The sequence below is a fragment of the Marmota marmota genome, unplaced genomic scaffold (genome assembly GCF_001458135.2).
Source record: "Marmota marmota marmota unplaced genomic scaffold, marMar, whole genome shotgun sequence".
In the NCBI taxonomy this organism is placed as follows: Eukaryota; Metazoa; Chordata; class Mammalia; order Rodentia; family Sciuridae; genus Marmota; species Marmota marmota.
The window spans coordinates 5,242,100-5,265,988 of NW_026000101.1; positions in this window are offsets into that span (position 1 = coordinate 5,242,100).

Sequence of the window (23,889 nt, forward strand, 5' to 3'; positions counted from 1 at the left end):
ATCACTCCCGAAGGGTCAGTGTTCCAGACAGGTACAGGTCAGGCCTCAGTCACATGCTGATGTCCTAGCACATGGGACGGCAGATAGGAAGAGCTACTGATTCCATACTGGGAGGAGTTCCTGACTCTCCTGGAGAGTCACCTGATGGTGACCCCCACCCTTGCTGGCTTGCCAAAGAGGACAGTTCTGCAGGGATGATGAGATATGAGCTGAGGTCTTTGGACAACAGGTGTCAGTTTTGTAATCCACCAGTGGGCAATGGGTTGCCCTCAACAAGAAAGGCTTACAAGTGGATGATTACTCTCTCGCATATTTAAAAAGAATGATCCATGAAACTTGTCTAGATCTTTTTCAGATATGAAAACTAAATGCAGATTTATCCCTTTGTACTGTGTATCAGACAACTGCAGACACACCTGTAAGAGAAGGTTCGCCCAGAGGAGAAACACATGTGAGGATCAAGCAGAACAGCCAACACTGCATGGGCAAGACAGTCAACCTTGACCTCTGTGATCTTCCTACACCTTTCAAATCAATCAAGGAGTAGTCAGATTTAGGTGGCAACAGACATGGGCCGCTAGTGACATTAGGTGAACATTGTATCAAGGCATAATGTACCTTTTGTCTGGGATTGAATTTTTTTTCATGTTAATGTTTAAACATGTTTTCTTCAGGATGCAGACTTCGTTTGGCAGTTTTTTTGTGTCTCTGATGAAATATTTTCCAAGATCAAGAAATGGATGATGTTTCTGGGAACTTGATCTAATGATTCATTAATGGATATATCACCAATTTTAAATTTTTAAAATGATATTACGAATCTTCAGAAGCAAGGACTGCATTTTTATTCATTTCTCAGGCTGGTTTACACAGTCAGATGGCACATTGTGTGGTTCATATTTGTATGGAGTCCTTCTACTTGCATCTTATGGTAATCTATTGGTTTCTCATGATGAAGTTCTTAGGCAGATGAAGAAGTGCTAAGACCTATAGAAGTTAGATGATCTGTTAAGGTCACATAGTTGATAAGGGGCAGGTTGAGGTTGAAACTCTAGCTCTATTAGCTTTAATCCCATATCTTTCAAATTAATACTACTAAAAAATCTTAATGAATGATATTGTCAAAAATAATGTCCCTCCTAAGTTACTTATTTAAAAGGACTTGCTGATATATTTTAAACAGAAGATTTTTTTTCTTCAATGCTTTTGAAAGCTATGAAACGATCAGACTGATGATGTGTTTTGAAAAACAGTGACTTGATAACTCTATTCTCCTTTGATGAGTAATAAAATTGATCAAGTCAAGGAAATTTTATACTTGATTTTGGGAATGTAGCAAGAAAGCACCTGTTCTTATCCTGATGACTTTGGAAGAAGTAGAAGCATGTTGGCAATTGTGACATGAAGGATATGAAGCCAGTTTAGGAGGCCCCTAAACCATAAGCTGTACCTGCATTAATATACCCAATTGTGCATGTTAAAGACGCTTTAATGGCATGTTAAAGACACTTTGTTCTTCTAGTTCATTTGAGAAACAATGAATAATCTCATTAGATTATTCTGTTGCCTTTGAGAAAACAAAAATCATTAATGCCTGGGTGAATATAAATTTTAGCCACTATAAACAGAGTCAGCCACTTTGGTTTTTTTGACTAACTCAGACTAACATAAAACTGTAGGAAACATGTTTAAGCACTGTATTTTGACCATGATCGATGGCAGAAATTTATGTTATCTGTTGTAGAAACTTCTAAATGAATTCCTTAAAAATAGATATTCAGAAAACATACAACATACGACCTACCTGCCAGCCACCTGTTATCGTCAGCATTTATAAATTAACTGGAATAGTTTTTGCATCATCAGTGGATGCTCGTGTCTTCACATAATCTTGTGATTTTGTGAAAGCTACCCTCCATTGAATATTAGCCCAGATTATGAAAACATAAAACTAAACTTCAAAGAAACACCTGTAAACATTTTATGTATTGGAAGTCCCTACTTTAAGTACAGAAAGGCTTGAGATGTAATCCTTCTCAAAATATGAATGTCAAACTCCATATCTTTAAACACTTATTTTTCTTTCTTAATAACTTCTAAATATGTAGGCAGCTTTCCACAGATAGATAGGTGATAATTAGTATCCTAATCCCCTATTGGTAGAACCCTCTGCTATTGTTCATGAGCCTCTTCTGTCTTTCTAGGACCTGGCCTTCGTTTAAAACTTCATCTTTATCCTCCAAAAAAGCAAATCAAAACCCCGTGTCTGAGTGAGATGCAAGTACTCATGGGAGTGGTCTAGGTTCGGTTGTATGGCTCCAGTTCTCAGTTGACTTCCTGCCTGTGTTCTCCCAGTGATTCAGGAGGTTGCGTCACATGTCATTTTCCAATTGTTTTAGGATGGACCATTCATTCCTGTTGCGACCTTACTGTGTTCACTCTGTGGGTGGTGCTGGCTCAAATTTCAGTTACCAAGATATGTTCATTGTAAATAAATTGCACAAAGTACAGATTTGACTGCTAGAGCTTTCAGTTCACAAATCACCATGTCCATCACAGATGCTCATTATGGTCTGTAACCAATCATGCCACTTCTTTCAATGTCTGTGAGTGACTGGTCACAGGGCTGCTATTTAATTCACGCACAGACAACAAAGCCTACAACTGTGCTGTCTCCTTGTCTCAGGGATAATCATCGGTACGTTGCATAAAAGTGGTCAAGAAAATACAGGAAAACATACAGGTACTCAATAGCATTAGAAATTAAGGAAAAGACTCTTAAATCCAGATGGATGGATTTGAGAAATGATCTGGGGCCTGTTAATGTCTAGACATAAAACAATTCTATCAGCCAGAGAGGAATTATGTTTTTAAGAAAATTTTCATTTACTTTATTAACTCAGACATAAAGATACTTACTCTCAGATTGGAAAATCTCAGTCACTACTGGATCTAGAGGGATTTGACTTTTAGGGCAACCAAGTCTGTGTCCTCATTCCTTCTCCTGCTGGACACAGAAGGAATCATTGTAGCATGACAGCTCTCTCCAATCTATGCCTGAGAAGGAAGTTTTATCAACCAGATTTAGAGAGCATAAGAAAAAAGTTCAAGTATACTGTAGTGTAATTTTATCTTTTCATTTCTTTGTTCATTTAAAAATCTTCATAAACATTTAAAAGACAACAAATAGGAATGGATTATAAAAGTAAATATGCTATTCATTTTTGCTAATGTTTATAGGAAAAATGCTATGTAAGTTGAAACTATAGTATAATAAACACCCATTACTCTTTATCTAGATTCAATATTTGTTAATATTGCAGACATTATGACACTTCATTGATAATTCTTTCAGTTGCTGTGTCCTAACAATAGGGGCATCTTTGTCTCCTGTACAACCATAATAATATTATAAATCACAAGAAAATTAACAATGACTTTATAGAATTATCCAATATGCAAGCTAGATTTAACTTTCCCTAATTGGTTAAAAAGCATTTTCTGGAGTTAAAAAAAATAATTGGAACCAAGATCCCATCTAGGATCAGCAATATCTTTGATGGTTATTTCTCTTTTGACCCTTTTAATGTGGAATCATCACATCCCACGCTCCCTCTGCTATCTCTCCCCGCCCCCCTGACATTAAACATTTGGCAACTTCAAGCTAGTTGTTCTATCAAATGTCCCACACCCTGAATGTCTTTGAGCATTTTCACTTGGTGTCATTTTCTATAAATTGGAAACCGTGTCTAAAGTCTTAATTAGATTCAGGTCAAACATTTTTGGCAAGAATACACCATAGATAATATTATCAATTTTGTATTTCATCACACCAGAGACATAAAACATCAATTCTACTATTAGCGACATTATTTTTTTAAGGGAGAGAGAGAGAGAGAGAGAGAGAGAGAGAGAGAGAGAGAGAGAGAGAATTTTAATATTTATTTTTTAGTTTTTGGCGGACACAACATCTTTGTTTGTATGTGGTGCTGAGGATCGAACCCGGGCCGCACGCATGCCAGGCGAGCGCGCTACCGCTTGAGCCACATCTCCAGCCCCTAGTGACATTAATTTTGATAAACTAGTTTGTTGGTTCAATATCAGATGAGATTAAAGTTGAATATAGAGAAGTAAGAATTCCTACATATCCTTTATCTATATTCTCCATATGTTGTGTTGGTATTTTGAAATATTTGCCTGATTATTGTTTCATATTCTCCCTCTCTCTCTATCTGTTTCTCTCTCTCTTTACACACACACACACACACACACACACACACACGTAATTTTAGTTTTTTTTTTTTTTAACCATTTGAAATAAGTTACAGACACCGTGTCCCTTTATCCCTAGGTACTTCAGCATATATTTCTTAAGTACAAGGACAGGTCTTTCATATCACTGCTGAATACTTTTCACAATCAGAAAATTAGCATTGATACACTACCATTATCTAATCCTCAAGTGATATGATTCCAGTAACTGTCCTACTAATGTCCACTGGAGCAAAGGGATGTGATTTTATGGACTAGGATCCAATCTCGAGTCACACACTGGATTTAGTTGTATGTCTCTTTAGACTTCAATCCAAAGCAGATCTACAATATTTATCTTTTTAGCACAGCCTTACATGTTTGAAGGGTTTTGTCAGCTGTCATGTAGAATGCCCCCAACTGTTCCTTCGTGATCAGACACAGGTCACACATTTTTTCAGCAATACCACTGGAGAAGTTGCCATGCCAATCTCAGTGCCTCCTATCAGGAGGCAGATCATATCTACTTTTTCATGGCACTGGAGATGCTACCTTGGATCTCGTGGTTAAAGTGGGTTCTCCAGGCTTTCTCTAGTATAAAATCATTCTTCTCTTTTTAATTAATCAGTGACCTTTGGGAAAATACGTTTGAGACATATAAATGTCCTGCTTCAAAGTGTCACACACTAGTCAGAGCATCCACTGATGATTTTTGCACAAAATAATTATGACTGAGGTGGCTGCTAACTTGGGATTTTTCTACTCTGTTTTTCCTTTTAGAGTCTGATTTTTATTTTTCACTTTGTGTAAAAGAACTTTTCTGTTTTTATTGGAATGTGAAAATACCCCAAATGTTATTTTTCCAAGAAATAAACTTTTGGAGTGATTTTAACACCTTCTCTCACTATGGTGAGATTATTGAAGGCAGGCATTTTTGTTTCATTCCCTGGTGGATTCCCAAGGGGCCAGAATATACAGTAGGTGCTCATTAAATGTTTAAAAATGTATCTTGTAAGAAAGTAGAGGCTTAAGGAGATAAAACAAATTGAGAAAAAGGTAGAGCTGAGATTCAAACCACATTGTCCCTCCCTCATCTCACCACATTATACAACAGGTGGGTCACGTTTGTTTTCCACAAGTTTCATGAGTTTGAAGAAGACATTACTACATTGTTTTTCTTTAAGTGATATTTTGATGCTTATAGACTATTCCAGGAATAAAAATTAATGACACAGAATTAGTGGTAGAGCTGTATGACCAACCCTATTCAATAATGTCAATTAAAACTGAAAGCAAGATTGTCGTCTGTAATCCATGGGTGGATTATCCCTATTGTACCTCGTGATGTTAGCAGAAGCTGCGAGACAGGAGGCTTCTGCCTGGCAGGACACTTTTATTCCTAATACAGACGTTTTGAAGTGGGTGACATGGTTCCTAAGCACCAGACATGACTTCTTATCGAAATAAGCTCAGGAGCACAACACATTCTTGATTTCTTTCTCAGTGCAGTTGATGCCTGACTGTGACTTGAAACAAAAGAAACAAGATCTGAAGAAACTGGGAGAATCCTCTGGGCGCGTCTACAGCAATTACCAGTGAGCTCTGAATTCAGTTGGTTTCAGCTTAAGCAATGCAACCTCGGAGGGAAGTCCTCCTCGCATGCAGGTCAGACGGTATTAGGAGGGGAGTGACTCCACAGTCTGTCTTCTCCAGGGACCAGGTTCTAGGGCAGGAAACTCAGTAGCTGATTGATAAACAGCTCTTAGGTGGACCTGACAGCCTCTCTGCTTCTCTGTCACCATGGGTCTTAACAGGATTGAACATTAGATTTGGGAACACAGGAAAATCTTTAAATTCAGAATATTTAAGTCATAATGAAATACTTTAGGAGTGGTATCATTTAAAAATTGGTTACATTTATACATTTTTATACTCTTGCCATAGAGTAATAATTGGCCAAATTGAAGCCATCTTTACTTAACAAGCTATTTAAATATAAAAACATGAAAAATCAAGTCACAGAATTCATTGTGAATAAATTAATTTTCCAGGCCACTGAAGTTTCTCTCTTTGAGTGACATAACATTTATGATTTTAAACATTTTTTTCTTTTGGTACCGGGGATTGAACCCAGGGGCACTTGACCAGTGAGGCACATGCCCAGCCCTTTCCTTTTTTTATTTTGAGACAGGGTTTCACTAATATTTTTCGGGCCTTGTTAAGTTGCCAAGACTTGCTTTGAACTTGCGATCCTCCTGTCTCCTCCAAGCCACTGGGATTACAGGCTTGCACCACTGTGCCCAGTTTGAACTTTTTTTGATGGAAAAGTTTTTCTGAACTTTGCCATATTACATTGTTTAAGAGATATACAAAATAATTCAGGCTTGCAATATTAGAACATAAAAATTTATTAGTCTTTTTTTTTTAATTTATTTTTTTTATTGGTTGTTCAAAACATTATAAAGCTCTTGACATATCATATTTCATACATTAGATTCAAGTTGGTTATGAACTCCCAATTTTACCCCAAATACAGATTGCAGAATCACATCGGTTACACATCCACATTTTTACATAATGCCCTATTAGTAACTGTTGTATTCTGCTACCTTTCCTATCCTCTACTATCTCCCCTCCCCTCCCCTCCCATCTTCTCTCTCTACCCCATCCACTGTAATTCATTTCTCTCCTTGTTTATTTTTCCATTCCCCTCACAACCTCTTATATGTAATTTTGTATAACAATGAGGGTCTCCCTCCATTACCATGCAATTTCCCTTTTCTCTCCCTTTCCATCCCACCTCATGTATCTGTTTAATGTTAATCTTTTCTTCCTGCTCTTCCTCCCTGCTCTGTTCTTAGTTGCTCTCATTATATCAAAGAAGACATTTGGTATTTGTTTTTTAGGGATTGGCTAGCTTCACTAGGCATAATCTGTAGTCTTTTTTTTAACACAGGCAAATTCAAATTTTGCTCTCTCAGCCCCTGTTAATTAAGATCTATGCTGTGAAAATACATGGGCTTCCACATCCAGCTGTAGTTATCTTCCTTAACAAATGGTTGCTTGCTGTGGCAGGCTTTTGTGATAGAACCTGGGGCTGTGTGAAAGAGACACATCAAGCATGGGATTTGCATGAGCAGAACTTTTTAGTTGGAAATGAGAGAGAGAAAATCTCATTCAATTGGCTCAAGTAAAAATGGGATCTATTTACTCCCACAATACCAGCAGTAATTATGGCATCAGACAGGATTGGAGGCAGGGTCTCTTCTCATTCTCTCCTGTCTGCCTTCCTCTGGGTCGATTGCAGTCTCAGCCTCTCTCTCACTGTGGCAAAATGCTCCTCACTTGCATCCGCGAAATTCTGAATCTTAAGAAATGAATCCCCCTTTCTACAAACAGTTTGAAGAAAAAGTCATGGAGCTGGTTTCCATTGGCTTATGTCTGGTCACTAGATATTTTGGTACCAATCCTCTGCATAATGCCCCAGTCAGTTATGATGACCTAGGTCACATTCCCTGTCCTGCAAATGGGCTTTGATTCAGCTTTCTCTAAACCACAGGGTGAGAGAGCATAGGAGGAGCTGTCCTCCCAAAGGCAACCAGCTGCCCCAAAGCAAGAGGAGCAGTTGAGGAGTGGCCAAGGAACATGAGATGTCCACATCAGGCTGAGCCCCGGTGAGAACACAAAGGGCCCTGCCTCATAGTTTACCAAGCACATTCCCTGGGGGATGTGGGAGGGATTGCTAGTTCCATTTTACAGATGAATGGCTTGTCTGGGGGCACACAGAGGTCCCACCCTGCCTGCAGCAGTCCAGTTAAGCCATGTTGACATGTCCTTTGTCCCTCCTTCTCTGAGGAGCGGCAGTGCTGTTTAGAGCAAGGCTCTGCTTTGCTTCTATTTTGGTAACAAGACATTGGCAATCTTTGGTCTCCTTGTTGATCCTGAACTTCTGGTTTCAGTTTTGGAACGACCACAATACTTTACTGAGGAGTTTTTACTGGAATATCGAAGGTGGAAGAAATCTTCATTCGTGTTGGGTTTTATTGTTCTTGCAAGGATTAACAGCAACGAAAACAGTCTTTGCTAAATTAAGGAAATATGATGAATACCACAGAGCCATTAAAAGTGGGAGCAGAAGGAATCCTGAAGAATCACTCAGCTTTTCCACTCCCATTCCACAGATGAGGAGACTGAGGACCACACAGGGGAAGGAGGTGACCCAGTTGCCCAGACCTAGTTAGAACCAGAACTTTACATAGACTCTTTTGATTCCTAGCTGGTGTGATTTCTCCCTCTAGTGTACTGCCTTTCTTACCAGATGATTCTAATGTTGAAAAAAAAATAGTGTCTATTTATAGGGCTATGTGATTTAGTCTATTTAAAAATTGCTTGTATACCCAGTGAAAATAAAAATAAAACAAAGTAAAATGAAAGAAAAAGAATGTGAAATATTTTGGCTGCCAAATATAGGACCACCCTGTTGCTTATCCAACCCCCAGATGGTACCCCAGCAGCCTCCAGAGGCAGTGGTTAGCAACCCCTTACCCACCAGGCTTTCTAGCTATTTCTCTCTCATTTTAGGAGATTCAGATTTGGCAAAACAAAACACAGAATTCTCAGGTCTATTTCAAGTTTGGTAAACAACAAATCATTTATGTCCTTAGCAATATTTGGGAAATACTTATGCTAAAAACGATTGGCCATTCATCTGAAATTCAATTGGAACTGGCTGTCTGATGCTTTATCTGGCTGCCTACTTTGGAAACCTGCAAGAAGAACTCGCCTTTGTGGAGAAAAGGGTGCAGTTGATAAATGTTGGTTGAGTAATGAGTTGAATCTCAGAGAAAGAAAAGATGGACTGGCTCAGGAAGACTTTGCCCTGGCCTTTCCCGGAATTTAAGCTTTGAGGAAGAAGAATTCAAATGGCTACAGGACCCAGAAGAAGGGTGAAGTTGTGATCTTCTCCAATGTGGTGTAGGACACCTCCTCCAGTGGCCTACACTGACTCAGGGAATGAGCATCCACTCACGCTGTGGTGGCAGGGAGAGGACGGGTCTTCCCTTACTCTGCTTTGCTGATTGACTCCTAGGGCACCTGCTGTCTGTAGAAGTCTGGTAAATGCATCTGCCATCTGCTCACCCACAAGCTTTCCCTTATCTTCTTGCAAATGACAGTCAACCCACTTATGTGGTTCTGCAGCCTATTACTTGATTTAAACACTCCTCTGATTAAGAAAATCCCCCAGAATTAGGGACTCAGAACAAAGAAGAAAAAAATTAGTTGAAGAAACTGACGTAGAGTAATGACATCTATGTGGCAGATGGCTATGCTCACTGCTTTGAAGTTCCCCCTAGTCTTCTTTTCTTTCTTCCTTCTTCCATCCCTCTCTCCTCCTCTTTTTTTTTTCTTTATCCACTTCCATTTTTCTCCTTTTCCTTTGGCAAACATTCAAATGTGTTCCTGCAAAGTGCATTTTTGTATGAATGCATTTTAACTTACATGAATGCTATTATTTTATACACCTCTTTCTCTTTGAATTAGCAATTTAAAATATTTTAAGATACATTTATATTGTTATGCCTACATTGATGAGGCAATTGCTTAGTCACTTCTCACTGCTTAAATTTTTTTTTTTTGTCTTTATCCACAAGACACTTCTTAAAGACCAGATCTGTCTTAATTATGTTTGAATCTACAAAGTCAAGTTTAGAGGTTGGCACTTAAAAAGTCTTTAAGTAATCTGTGAAATACACATTTAAGTAATCATTGAAATACAATGTGAACAGTAGTCCTCAACACAAGTTTTTGTTGATTGGGAAGGAATGAGATGTTAAGGCAGGAAGCATTCTGTTATTACAGATATACAGGTTTGCGTAGGAAGATTCTATGTTGTCAGACTCTTTGATGATCATAGGCTTTTTATCAGTTTATTATAGATATACATAATATTAGTGCTCATCTTGACAAAATTATACAAGCATGGAATATAATTTCCTCCAATTTGGTCCTCAATACTTTCCCTTTCCTTTCCCTCCTCCCTCCCCATTACTTTTCCTGTACTCTACTAATCTCTTTTCTATTTGTTTAAAGTTTTTAAAATTTATTGCACTATAGATATACATAATAGCATAGGGATGCAGCCACATCAATGTTTATAGCAGCGCAATTCACAATAGCCAAGCTACGGGAACCAAGCTAGGTATTCAATAGACAAATGGATAAAGAAAATGTGGTGATTGTAAATAATGCACTTTTACTCAGCCATAAAGAAGAGCAGAATTATGCCAGTTGCTGGTCAGTAGATGGAACTGGAGAGCACCATGCTAAGTGAAATAAGGTGGACTCAGAAAGTCAAGGGTTGAATACTTTCTCTCATTAACTTTTTTAACTTCGGCTTAATACCAGTGTGTTGTGTTCACAACTGTGGTCACCTTGGGACTTTTAAGGATAGCTAGAAAGGTTTTAACACAGTTCTACCTAAAGTACAGATTTAGGAAAACAAAAAGTGATACACTCAGTGCATAAATTCCGACTTAACTCATAACTGAGGTGGAATTAAACTTTAAAGGAAAGCAGTTGATAGCATGCTCAAGTCCTAGCTATGCTTGTGAAATCCAAGTCAAGTCAACTTCAGGAAATTCCACCTTGGTTTCCTTGAAGCAGAGGACATGAATGCATTGTTTGACACTGGCCCTGGAAGTGAGAGACTGGCCACCATGGATCTGAGTAAAATACCGTGTTTGTTTTTGAAATCTGAGGAGAGAAACGAAAGCAATACTGGTGGAGTCATCTTGGTCCCTGATTTTCATCTGCTGCTTTTGGAGGGAGCACACACATCTGTCTGGGAGCCCGATGGAGCATCCCCCAACATTGGCATATTATCACAAGAGCTACAAACTGGGGATGGAAAACCAAATTGCAATGGGACTGAACCCTGGCTTGGTGGGACATCTCAGACAGGGCTCTGGAAGCTCGTCACTCTCCCATCGACCCCTGTGGGATCCAGGGAGAGAGGGAGTGCTCAGAAGACACTTGGCTTTAGCTTTGGGATTCGAGGGGTGTCTCTGGCTATAGAGGTGGCCATCCAGCAGTCAGTATGAAGGGACATCACAGCAAGCGCATCCATGGATTTCTGGACCATCAGAAAGGAGCTGTCTTATAAAAAGAGTATTATTTTCAGTCCTTAATTTTACAATATTATGTAGTCATGGCGATCAGAGGCTTTGAAGCTGGACCGCATTGGTTTGCAGATCAGTCTTGGTTTGCAGATCACTTCTGCCATTTATCAGATGAAGGCACTTGGCCAGGTGACAAGTTTCATCATCTCTTGAGTAATCCCAATAAAAAGGCCAACCATATTTATTTACAGTAGAATTTCTTGGGGTTTTAACATGGTTAGTGTCCATTATAAATCTCCAAGAGACTGTTGGACTGGTGGAGGACTTTCTGAATACATTTTACCCTAGTGTCCTTTTTTTTTTTTATTTGCCTCAGAACAGCTGGGGACTTTCTGGGAAATGCTCCATATGAGGATATTCTAGACTCTCATTTAAATCATGATTGAATAATAATTCTTGATGGATAGGTGGACTGAGAACTTATTATAGCTCAGGCACTTTCTGAGTAATTTATATGTATATTTTTATACCTCAATACTATATGATAGGACTGTTTTTATTCCTACCTTGAAAATGAGAATACTGAGACACAGAAAGTCAAGTAAATAGCCTAAGATCTTATAGGGCTCTCAGCAGTCTAATCTGCTATGTAATACAGACCTTGAGGTTTTTACTTTTTTGGAGGGTGGGTACCAGGGATTGAACTCTGGGGCACGTGACCACTGAACCACATCCCCAGCCCTATTTTGTATTTTATTTAGAGACAGGGTCTCACTGAGTTGCTTAGTGCCTTGCTTTTGCTGAGGCTGGTTTTGAACTTGTGATCTTCTTGCCTCAGCCTCCGGAGCTGCTGGGATTACAGGCACGTGCCACCATGCCTGGCAAGCTTTTTACTTTTAATGACTGTATTTTCCAATTCTGCAAGTTCCCTTCGGTCCTTATAGTTTCTATTCTGGTCCTTACAGTTTCTATTCTTTTATTTCTAATAATTTAAAGAATTTATTTTGCCATCTCAGAGTTTGCTGTATAGTTCCTGGCTCTTGGAGTGCTTTTGCCACAGCTATGAGCCTTATACAAGGCTTATTTCCTTGTATAATTTAAAAATTTCTGATCTTATCTCCAGTATATAATTGTTGTGCTGTTTGCTGTTATTAATCTCTAGGGCTGCAGATTTGCCAAACTGAACAAATAAAAATACAGGGTACTGAGTTAAATTGGAATTTCAGAAAACCAACAGATAATGTTTTAGTATGGCTCCAAATTACAACTTAAAAAATGTCATTGGACTGAAATTTAAATTTAAATGGCAAATCAAATTTTATCTGGCAACCCCATCTTGTGTAGTATTTGGTACTCTGGTTGATGGAAATCTCTCTATGGAGTCTGAATAAGTTCATTTGAATTCACAAGGATCAGAACTATCTTTTTTAAAGTATATTTTTTGTTGTAGGTGGATCAATATCTTTATTTTATTTATGTGGTGCTGAGGATCAAACCCAGGGCGTCACACATGCGAGATGAGCACTCTATCGCTAAGCCTCAAGCCCAGAAGAACATCTTTATATACATCCTTGGCTTGGAATTTCTACAAAATATAGACTTTGTATACAAAGATGCCATATGATGTGACTGACCTGCCAGGTTTGCCCTGGACTGTGAGGTTGCCTTTGATGGGGGATCTTCAGTGATCAAACTGGGAAAATTTGAGCAAATGGTGATGAGTTGGTCACCCTAGTGCTACACTCATATATAGTGTGGGCTTAGACTTGGAGTCTAACATACACAATGTCTTTTCTTCACTTTCCTTCCCTGTTTTTTTTAAACTCCTGGGCAGACAGCAAAGTCCCTTGGTAAATCAGAGAATCATTGTTTAGGAGTTTTTAATTGTATCTTTTATGAAAAGAGAAATCTTTTGAAGGCCCAGAGTTAATGCAAGTGGCTGTCTGCCTGGCCATGCCTCCTGTCCCCGCTCCCATCTCTTGGCCCCCTGGGCTATTTCTGGGATGCCACTGAAACATGCCATTTTGCTATGAGTTTCCCTTTTGCTTCTAGCTCTTAGATGGTCTTTTTCAAACTTGGCTGTGTATATTTTTCTACGTGTTATGTTTATTACAGAATTCTTGTGCCTTTATAATCCTCCTTAGCTTATTACCATCCTGATAGAATCTTAAACATCTCTATTATAATTGGATTTTCTGTAGTAAACGTTTAAATTAAAGCCATATGGTGGAGGCTACCATGACATTGAAGCTCCTGGGCTGGTGGCGGTCAAAGCAAGCAGGTGTGACGTTTGAGCAGGTAACTTGATAAAAATGATCAAGAGCCTTAAAAATGTTTGCAGGCATTCATGGAAGAATCCCTTCTAAGGAAATAATCTAAAATGTAGGAAAAGTTTCAAACCTGAATACATTTTTCATAATATCACTTATGAAAAACAACAATTGGAAGAAACTTAGGAAACAGAGAACAGTATATTATAAATACTTTCATATCCTGAAATCTTGTGTAAAATTTCGCTTACAAATAATTTTACTGAGATGGAAAATCGTGTTTCATATTTCTACTGAGAATTTTATGTGCCCCAAATAATGCTGAACATATTCATTGGATCTCCACCATTCATAAATTAGATGTTACTTTTCTCCTCATTTTATAGACGACAAAACTGAGACTTAGTTTTCAGAGGGCCCCCCAGAGGGCCTGACTCCAAAGCTTATTCTTCAAACCACCAAGCTAAGACTTCACAACTGGACTTAAATGTTTAGAGTAGATATCAAAGTAAGTTAAATACATGCCAGTTGCCTCAGGGTGGTGAAATTGTGGAAGTTCTCATTTCTTCTTTATCCTATTCTATAGTTTCAACATTTTCTTTGGTAAGATATTGTTCTTAGAATAAGAAAATACATATTCAATTTTGAAAAGTATGTTGGTACTGTTCTTTTTCTTTCTAAAGAAGTTCCAACTAATTATAATGGTTTTCACTTTACATTTATTTGACATGAGTTAAAAAAAGAGGCAATATTTGAAAACATAATTCCCATCTGAAGCACCTTCATAACTTGAAGGATTTTTTAAAAATGGTCATGTTTATTGACATATAATTTCCACGTATTAAGATCTACCTTTTGTCACAGAGTTCTACTAGTTTGACAAACACATACAACTGTAGAGCCACCACAAGACAAGAGATTTAGTAAAGTTTCATCATCCCCCCAAATTCTTTCATGTGCCTGATTACCACTGATTTGTTTCATGTTCCTATATTTTTTTTTCCTTTTCCAAAGTATCAAATAAATGGAATCACAAAAGATATTGGCTTTGAGTCTTTTGTTTTTTTTTTACTTGGCATAATGAATATGAAATTCATCCATGTTATTGTCTGGATCAGTATGGTTTTTTTTTTTTTTTCTGAGAAATGTTTTCTATTTTGTGAATGTGTTTATGCAACAGTTTTAGGACATTGGGTAGTTTATAGTTTTTTGAATGATTATAAATAAATCTACTATAAACATTTAGTCTCAGGTTTTTGTTTGTTTTTTAATTTTCATTGATGAATACTGAGGAAAGGGATTAATGAATTGTTTGACAATTGTGTGTTTAATTTTTATAAGAACCTGCCAAATTGTTATCCAGGGTGGTGGCTTACAAAATTTGCATTCCCAGAAATGATATATGAGGGTTCTGACTATTTCAAATTCACACCAGCACTTGGTATTGCTGAAGTGTTTTGTTTGTCTTTCTCTTTTGGGGGTGCTATGCAGTGGTACCTCATAGAATTGATCTTTGTTCTATTATGCTTCTCTTTTTCTGAGAGCTATGCAGTGGAACCTCACACTGATTTTACCTGTCATTTTGCTGATGAGATACAAGGCTCAATGTCTTTTCATGTTTTTGCCATTTTTATTTCTGCTTTGATGAAGGGTCTTCACATTTTTGCCTATTTTAAAAAATTGTATTGATTGTGTCATGTTATTGAATTTTAAAAATCTTCATATATTCTAAATAGAAGTGTTTAGTCATGTAGTTTGTAAATATTTTCTCTTAGTACCTTACTTGTCTTCATTTTCCCAATGATATCTTCTGAAGAACAGCAGTCTTTGACTTTGATGGAGACTGATTATTTCCTTTGTAGATTGTTTTGTTATTGTATGTAAGATATCTTTGCTTAACTAAATGTCACAAAGATTTAGTCCTGTTTTCTTATACAAGTTTTACTGGTTTAGGTTTTACTTTTGGATCTATGATGCATTTTGAGTTAATTTTTTACATGGGGCATAGTATGAATGATGGTTCAATTTTTGCCTGTGGGCATCCAACATTTCTAGTATCACTTATTGAAAAAAATTATTTATTGACAATGTACTTTCATGTTTGTTGAAAATCTATTTTTAGACTATTTGGTTTCAATGATCTGTGTGTCTGTTCTTTGGTCACTGCCACATGTCTTTGTCACTGTAATGTTATCATGATTCTTCAAATCAAATCATGGGAATCTATAATGTTTTTTGAAGTTGTTTTGACTGTTTTAGTTCCTCTGTCTGTCCATGTAAATTTGAGAGTCACCTAGTTAATTTGATTATGTTGAATCTATACAACAATTTCAGTGTAACTCGTAACTATATAGTTTTCCAATATATGAAAGATTTCCATTCACTTAGCTCTTTTTTTGATATTTTGACCTGCATTTTTTCAATAGTCAGATCTCACACATATCTTTTTATATTTATATTTACTTTTTTCCCATGTTTTCTGGTGCTACTTTAATTTTTTTTTCAATTTTAATTGTGCCTTACTAACATGTAGAGATAGAATTGATCTTTGTTCTATTATGCTTGTCTCCTTTAACCTAATTGTACTAATTATTCCTAGTTGCTTTTAAAAATATCCTTGTTTTCTACATAGACAATCATGCTGTCTGTGAAGATAGTTTTTTTCTCTTTCTTTACTAGTTGTATACATTTTGTTTCTTTTTCTTTTGTTATTGTAATGGTTAGGAACTCTAATATATAATGCTACATAGGAGTGGAGAAAATGGACTTAAATTACAACAGCTTAAAGAAAATGATGTTAGAGGAAAAATTCATGTGCCATGGGTGTGTGCATTACAATGACCAAATCATCCTGATTTTCTGAGGACTTTCCCAGTTTATCAATGAAAACCATCTGTACAGGGCACTCTCTCTGTCCTAGTCAAATCTAGAGAGTTGTTCATCCTAGTGTGTGCTCTGTGTAGTAGTGTGTGCTTGTTTTTGTGTTTGTAGTTGTTTTTTTTTTGTGTGTGTGTGTGTAAAGTGGTGCTAAATATGAGAATAGGAAGTAAAATGTTTAATGTTTTCTCATACTCACATTTAAATTACATTGTCACTCGTTATTTATTAATGCTTTCATTGATTTTGAGAAATAAGTATGTAAGAAGTCTTTATCATTTAGTTTAAATAGAAACAAGTAATTACAATGAAATAGAAATAAATATTATCCATAAGTTAACCTTCTAAAATAGGCACCATGAAAGTCAGAAGTGCTGAAGATTCAGAAAAAAAAATCTCATCTTTGACTATTCTTTATACTTTGTAAATAAGCAAGATCTTCTTTTTCCAATCTTTGTGTTTTCTGAGTAAGTAGCCACAAGAAGAAAGTTCATAGTTACATACAGCTTATGCCAAGAAAAAAAAAAAAGGAAAATAGTCTTTTAAATATTTCTAATTTAGAATTTTTGCAAATGTATCATATAGGCCTGTGAATAAAATTCATAATTACTTGTCCTAATTTATGCATAAAAACAAAAGAAAACTTAAAAGAATGAGTTTTGGCACAGTCTCACATAGTAATCCTTAAGATGCTCATGAAAACCATACTCAAAGTATCATCTGAGTCATTTAGGCTTTGAATATGATTTGTGGAGTGTAGTTAAAATAAATCTGAAAACTAAAAGCTCTTAGTTATGTTGACTGCAAATATTATCATAGTAATTGCTCTTTTTGTTTTTCTTGTCTCTGCATGAATCATGGGCACTCCTGCAAGTATCCAAGGAGAGCAGACGCACATGGGGCCCAACAAGAGTCATTTATTCCACCCAGTTTCTCTGAGTCTGAAAACCAAACTCTGAAGAATTTTCTAGTTTCTCTAACAGGTCATCACACCACTTTTTCTTCACATCATGTAGCCAGTGATCCCCGTCACTGGTCTCTTTCCATCCATGGGATCCATGTCACAGTGTCTTTCTGGCTCTCATTTGATGGTCATGCCCATATTAAACATGGCAGTCAGGTTGTGATTACTATTTCTCAACAACCCAGATATATCTCAAGTGGCATCTGCGGTTGTGGTTGGTGTGGAGAAATGAACTTGGGAGTTGTCTAGATATCCCTGTTATCTGGCAATATTCAGCTTCACACTGGAGCTGCAGAGCTGTGATTCAATGAACACCGGCTAGGAGCCAGGTGTTCCTCAAACTGGACCACATCACCTCAGAATCTGTAGGACCTTAAAAGGAATCATTATCCCCCTCACAGCCAGCCCTCCCCTGCCTCCCTTCTACTTAATCTGAAATACACAGAGAAAGTGGAGTAGCCCACTCATTTAACTTTTACTGGGAAATTTAAAGTACAGGACACTGAATTCGTTTCATTTTTGAAGTATGACTTCCCTCTTCCACATTGGCTCTCACTCTTTTATTCTCTGTCTCAGTTAATGATCCAAACAAACTATAACACCACCTTTGATTTTCTCTTCCCATCGCCTCCTCAAATGGCCATTCTCTGTCCATCCTGCCTTGACTTCGTCCCCTCAGCCTGACCCCTCCTTTCAGTCACCCACTTCCACCATAGTTCAGGATTTATCTTTTCTCTTTGATCAAAACAATTGCCACGTAATCAATCCCTGATGTATTAATTTCTTAGAACCGCCCAAACCAATCACCGGAGTCAAGGTGACTTCAAACAATAAGGTCTTTCTTTTTCTTTCCAGTTCAGGAGGAGGCCAGAGGTCTCAAAGTCCTTGAGAACATTTTAAGCTCCCAGTTGGAAATTTAAGAGTCAATATGCCTTTATTGATTCATAAATTTAATAAACACTTGTTAAGCACATATCTCAGGTCTGTCACTGTCCTAGGGCCTGAGGCTAGGAAAGCGAATAATAACTCTGAGAAACGTGTGCTCTCGTCATTCAGAACTTCTAGTCTAATAGACGAAAATGCTTGATCAAAATAGAAGGCACGAAAGTGCTGTAAGTGTACACCAAGTGCCATCAGAATTTGGGGTCGATGGTATATATGAGACTTCTCTTCTTTACATGGGAGAAGGTGGCCGCTGAGGTTATCTCGTCCTTCATAAGGTTTAAAATGGGTGCTCTCTGCTGGGAGGCATGCTGGAGCCTTACCCTTCTACCTTGGAACCCCAGTGCTCTCACCGAGGACATGCAAGGTCACCATAGTTACCTGCTTCAGGCAGGCAGAAGGGAGCAAGAGAACAGAGGGTTGATTACATGGGACAGCCTTTGCTGGGTCAGATCTGGAGGCGGAACTCATCATTTCCATTCACATTCCAGAATCCCATCTCATGGTCAAACCTAAATGCAGGAAAGGTGAAAAAGTCATCTCACCACGTGCTCAGAATGAAGAAGAAATGGGCATGGAGAGCAATTAGCCAATCTCTGTTGCAACACATGAAGAATTCAGCATGGTCTGTGGTGTGCTGTGAGAGTAAATAATTGTAGAAAAGCCAGTCTCTTGCCAACTAGGTCATCAGCAAACTGCTACAGCAGAGCATCCACGTGGAACAGGAAAACAAGAAAGAAAAAAAAAAGAGAGAGAGAGGTTTACTCACAAGCCAGCATCAATCTTAGAGGGATAATTAACTTTGTGTGCTGATTCTTAGCACGTGCATTTTCAGAATTGCAGCAAAAAACAGTTATTTTTGTTTTTGTGATAGTATTATATGAGTAAGTCATTCTATTAATATCAATTGGGCACTGCTCCTTTGACATTTCATAGACACTTCAAACTCTGAATGCCGAAGATTGATCTCACTATCCTTTCCTTCTATTTTTCCCTTATGCGTATGATTTTTCATTTTATTGATCAAAATAAGAGTAAGAAAATCCTAGCTATAGATTTTCAGATGTTTTATGGAATTATAAGGTATATAGGGAAAATGTGGTCTGTGTTCCAGATATAATTACCATCTCTCGGCTTCTCTGGACATTCTCCTCACTTCTAAGAGCATAGACTTGCTTGTATTTATATTTCATATAAATGGACTCCCACGGTCACCTGGCATGTACTCTTTGGTGTCTGAATGCCTTCATGTAACATTAGTCTTGTGAGATTTACCCATATCATTTTGTGTAGCCGCAGATCATTGATTTTCACTGTGAGAATGTGTTGTATCATGTATCCATTGTACACCGATGGACACTTTATAGAGTAATTCTGCTATAGAAACCCTAGTATAGACCTTTTGGTGAACACATGTGGGTATTTCTTTGGGGGGGGGGACATGTGTAGGAGTGAGATACTGGTCATAAAGCATTAGGTAGTATTTTTTGTATTTAGGACAAATCACATACAATTTTATGTAACCCTTTTCTTTATTTGAATCATCTGAACCCCCCAAACCTACTGCTCCTGATAGGAGCAAGACTTTTGCCCATCTGCTTTGCACAGGAGAACCTAGCTTCCCCCCAATCTCTTTGGTATGGAGTGACAGAGTGCAGATGAACCTGAAGAAGAGTTTCCTCTCACCAATCAGGAAGCAGCTCAAGAGGAGAAGGTCCTATGATCTAGCTGGTGGGGACTGGCCCTAATAACCCCTTTCAAAGAACTGAAAGTCTTTTAAGAGTCCATTTGTAAGTTGTATTATCTACAGAAATAAAATCTGGGCGTCCTTCCCTCAGACACCTGTGGAAGCACCAGTAGCTAAGGAGTCGAAGGGGCAAGGAGGGGGCTCAGCAGGACGGGGTGCTGGGCAGATGGAATTGCTCCCCTCCTGCTCCTGCTGCCCCTCCAGAGATCTGGTCACCCACCCCGGGGGCTGGGGTGGGTCTGCGCCTCACTTCCCTTTCAGGTCCAGTCAGTCACGGGTTTCATCTACTCTGCTGTTGCTGTCACTCAATCCACTTTCTCTCCCCCTCCCCCCGCCGCCGTGGTTTAGTCCCACATCCTCTGTCCCTTCCTCTGTGTCAGCAATGTCTTCACTGTGCTTTCTCCTCTGTTCCTCACCCCTACCCTGATCCCACCTTCCATCCATCACTTGCCATCTGCTGGCAACGGGGGAGGGGGTCATTCAAAAATGGAATCTCCCGCAACCCTCCTTCTTTCCGACTTAAGCAAAATACAAGATACCAGGTGGCTTGCCACCAACCTCTGATTCCTCAGAGTCCAGATGGGGTCCTTCTTCTGAGCTCCAGTAGAACTTGTGCTTCCTCAATGACAATGTATGATAGTCAGTTGGCTGTCTCTTTCCTAGTCATTCTCAATCTTGTCTCCACATTCAGCTTCATCCCAGGGATTATAATTAAATTAGTTAGCAATGCGGGGGGCATCAATACTTTTTTAAAGCTGTAGGTGATTTTGTTTTGCATCCGTGTTGAGAAACCTTGCCCCAGACTCTAAGTTCCTCTGCTCTTGAGCCCTTTCTTAACGAGCTTTATATACTTGGTGTGTTTCCTCAGGGGCGGGCTCAGAGTGGGTTCTTTAGGTCCTCATTCAATATTTGTTGAGTAAATGAGTATAGATCATAAAAGGGGAAGTTTGTTGGGGCACATTGGGAGGCTTAAGAAGAGGAGGGTTATTCTACTCCCTGGTTGCGACCAAGCATCTTTCCTTGAGCGCACATTCCTGCAGACTTTTGCCAAGTTGAAGATGTTGGAACAATGCCAATCCCCTATCCAGAAGATGTTTAATCTTGAGATGTTTCATTTGTACATTTCGACCTCACAGGCCCATCAATCACAAATGTTCTATGCATGAGTGACTCTGTGGAAAGAGTGGGAGTTTCTTAGCTCTGCAGCTTATGGTGTAATGCAATAATTAATAGAATAGAGTTTATTTAAGTGGGAGGGCAGGGGATTGTGGCTCTTAAAATTTCCTTTTTATGTCTCTTCTCTAATCTTTTGGAGTTGCATTTAGTAGAAAACATTCCTTTTATTCAAAGAAAAGCTATGAAAGCAGCTTATATCCCCCCACCCTAGGTACACTACAAATTAGAAAAAAAATAAATCCATAATATTAACTGTACTCAAAGTGAAGGCTTTGTTCCAAACTCACCTGTCTCCATGATATCTGTAAGACATACACCCTGTTATGATGTAAACAGCAAATATGGCAACTCTTTTTGAATTCGGGGGAAGCTAAAAAATAGGCGTATATTTTCAACAGATATTGGATGTATTTTAGTCTCTTCTATTAATGCCTGAGTGGTAGATATATTCTATTTTCCATTTAGAATTGTGTTATGTTTACTGTTTTAATGACTAGAGGAAAAGGCTGAACCAAATCTATGAAAAAAGGACTTAAAGTCAAATGCAGATCGTCCAATGGACATTTTCTCCTAATTCTTGTCTTTCTGTTGGGTTTGAAGCTTTCAATGCATCTGGGGTCTAAGGCAAAGAAGAATGGTGCACAAAACCAAAAGTTCTTCAGGATTCAAGTTGTCACTTTTAAAAAAGAAAAGGGTGGACAGATATTTGAACTCTTTTTGAAACTAAATATTCCTTTCTTTGAAATGCTGTCCACGAAATGGGGCAGTGACAGATGGGTGTGGTTCCGGAGTCCTGCAGATTCTGGGACAGGACTGTGCTTTTATCCCTGTCACCAGTAGCTTAGGATGGGGTCCTGTGCCTTATTCCTGCATATTTTGTGATATTTTGTCTATCCACTTCTTGCCTTGACCCCTCTACTAATCCTTTACGTGGCTTCCAGAACATTCCTCAACATTCGATACTTCCTTAAGTTTAAAGCCATTAAGACACATTAACTTCCCACGGCGTAATTTTTCAACCTCTTCTCTGGCCTTCAGAATCCCCCAACATTGGATCCCAATATTTCTCTCCCACCTCTCACAGGAATTCAGTCTGTTAGCCTGACCTCATAGGAGAGGAAGGTGAGGCCTGAGAATCGAGGTCACGTCAAGCGGTGAAAGTGAGGTTCAGCCATCTGACTCCTGGGCAAGTGTTCTTTCCACCACAGCACACTGTCTTCACACTTAACCTTTGCTGTTCTACCTACAAAGTGGGGTTGCTGCAATTTACTTCTCTGAGGGAAGTAAGGGAGGCTCAGAGGGAGGCTTATCAGAGGGAAGGCTGGTAAGCCTCCACCACAGTCTCCACAGCTTCATGCCCCATATAGTTCCAGTCAGAATTTCTGCACCTGTCATGTCACTTTCAAGTGACGTGCTCTGTGGGAGGTTCAGCCTCTATGCATTGAGACCACATGGCAAGGCACTAAGGCATCTCCCTTAGAGTTGCACATGAGCCATCTCAGCCATCTCAGAAGTGGTCCTCCAGCTCCAGTCTCATTTCTGCCGACTGAAGCATGGACAACGTCCTGCTGCAAGGTTGTGAGCCAGAACCATCCAGCCACGCTGCTGCTGCTGAATGCCCAGCCACCGAAACTGCGCATTCACCAATATCTGCTATTTTAAGCCACTGAATTTTGGGGGCAATTGATGATGAAGCAACAGATAACACATTCTGAGGACCTTTTCAACATTTAAGTCTGGGATTTTATGAGAAAATGATGATTCATCTTCTCGAACACAGAGGAATCTATATCTATCCTGTAATTGCAATTGAATAAATGGTGCTCACTGGCTCATCTGCTGAGTGTTTCATTGCAGTGATTATAGCTAATTTATCAACTTATCCCCATTTAAGTAGAGAGGAATTCAGAAATATAAATGCAAGTTTTACGTCTCTGAACATAAGGAAGATTGCTTCTTTTTACTCCCACTGCACCCAGTGGGACTGATGTCTATGTGCTCCATCCCTTGAGTTCTCTTTTCTGTCCCCTCCTCTCCACCCCAGAGTCAAAGGCTCTTGTCACCTCTTCAGCTCCTGGCTGAGCTACACCACTCAACATGGTTCCCTCTTGTTTACATTCACGTTGCTGCCATTCCTTTTCCAGATCCATATCTGGCAATATCATTGCCCTAACATGCCCCCACTATGGTTTGAATGTCCCCTCCAGACCTCATGTGGAAATAGCATTGCCATTGGCACAGTATTAAGAGGCAGGAACTTTAAGAGGTGATTAGGTCACCTGCTCTCATGATGGATGGAGGCTATATGGAGAGACTTGAGCTTGTTATAAAAGTAGGTTTGGCCCACTTTCCCTCTCTCCGTCTCACACATGCTTGCCTGCCCTTCCTCCATGTTGGGATGCAGAAAGAAGGCCCTGACCAGCTACCAGCACCATGCTCATGGACTTCCCAGCCTTCAGAACTGTGAACAATAAATAAATTTATTTATTTTACCATTTACCCAGTCAGTCTGTCATGTTGTTATAGCAGCAAAAATAAACTGAG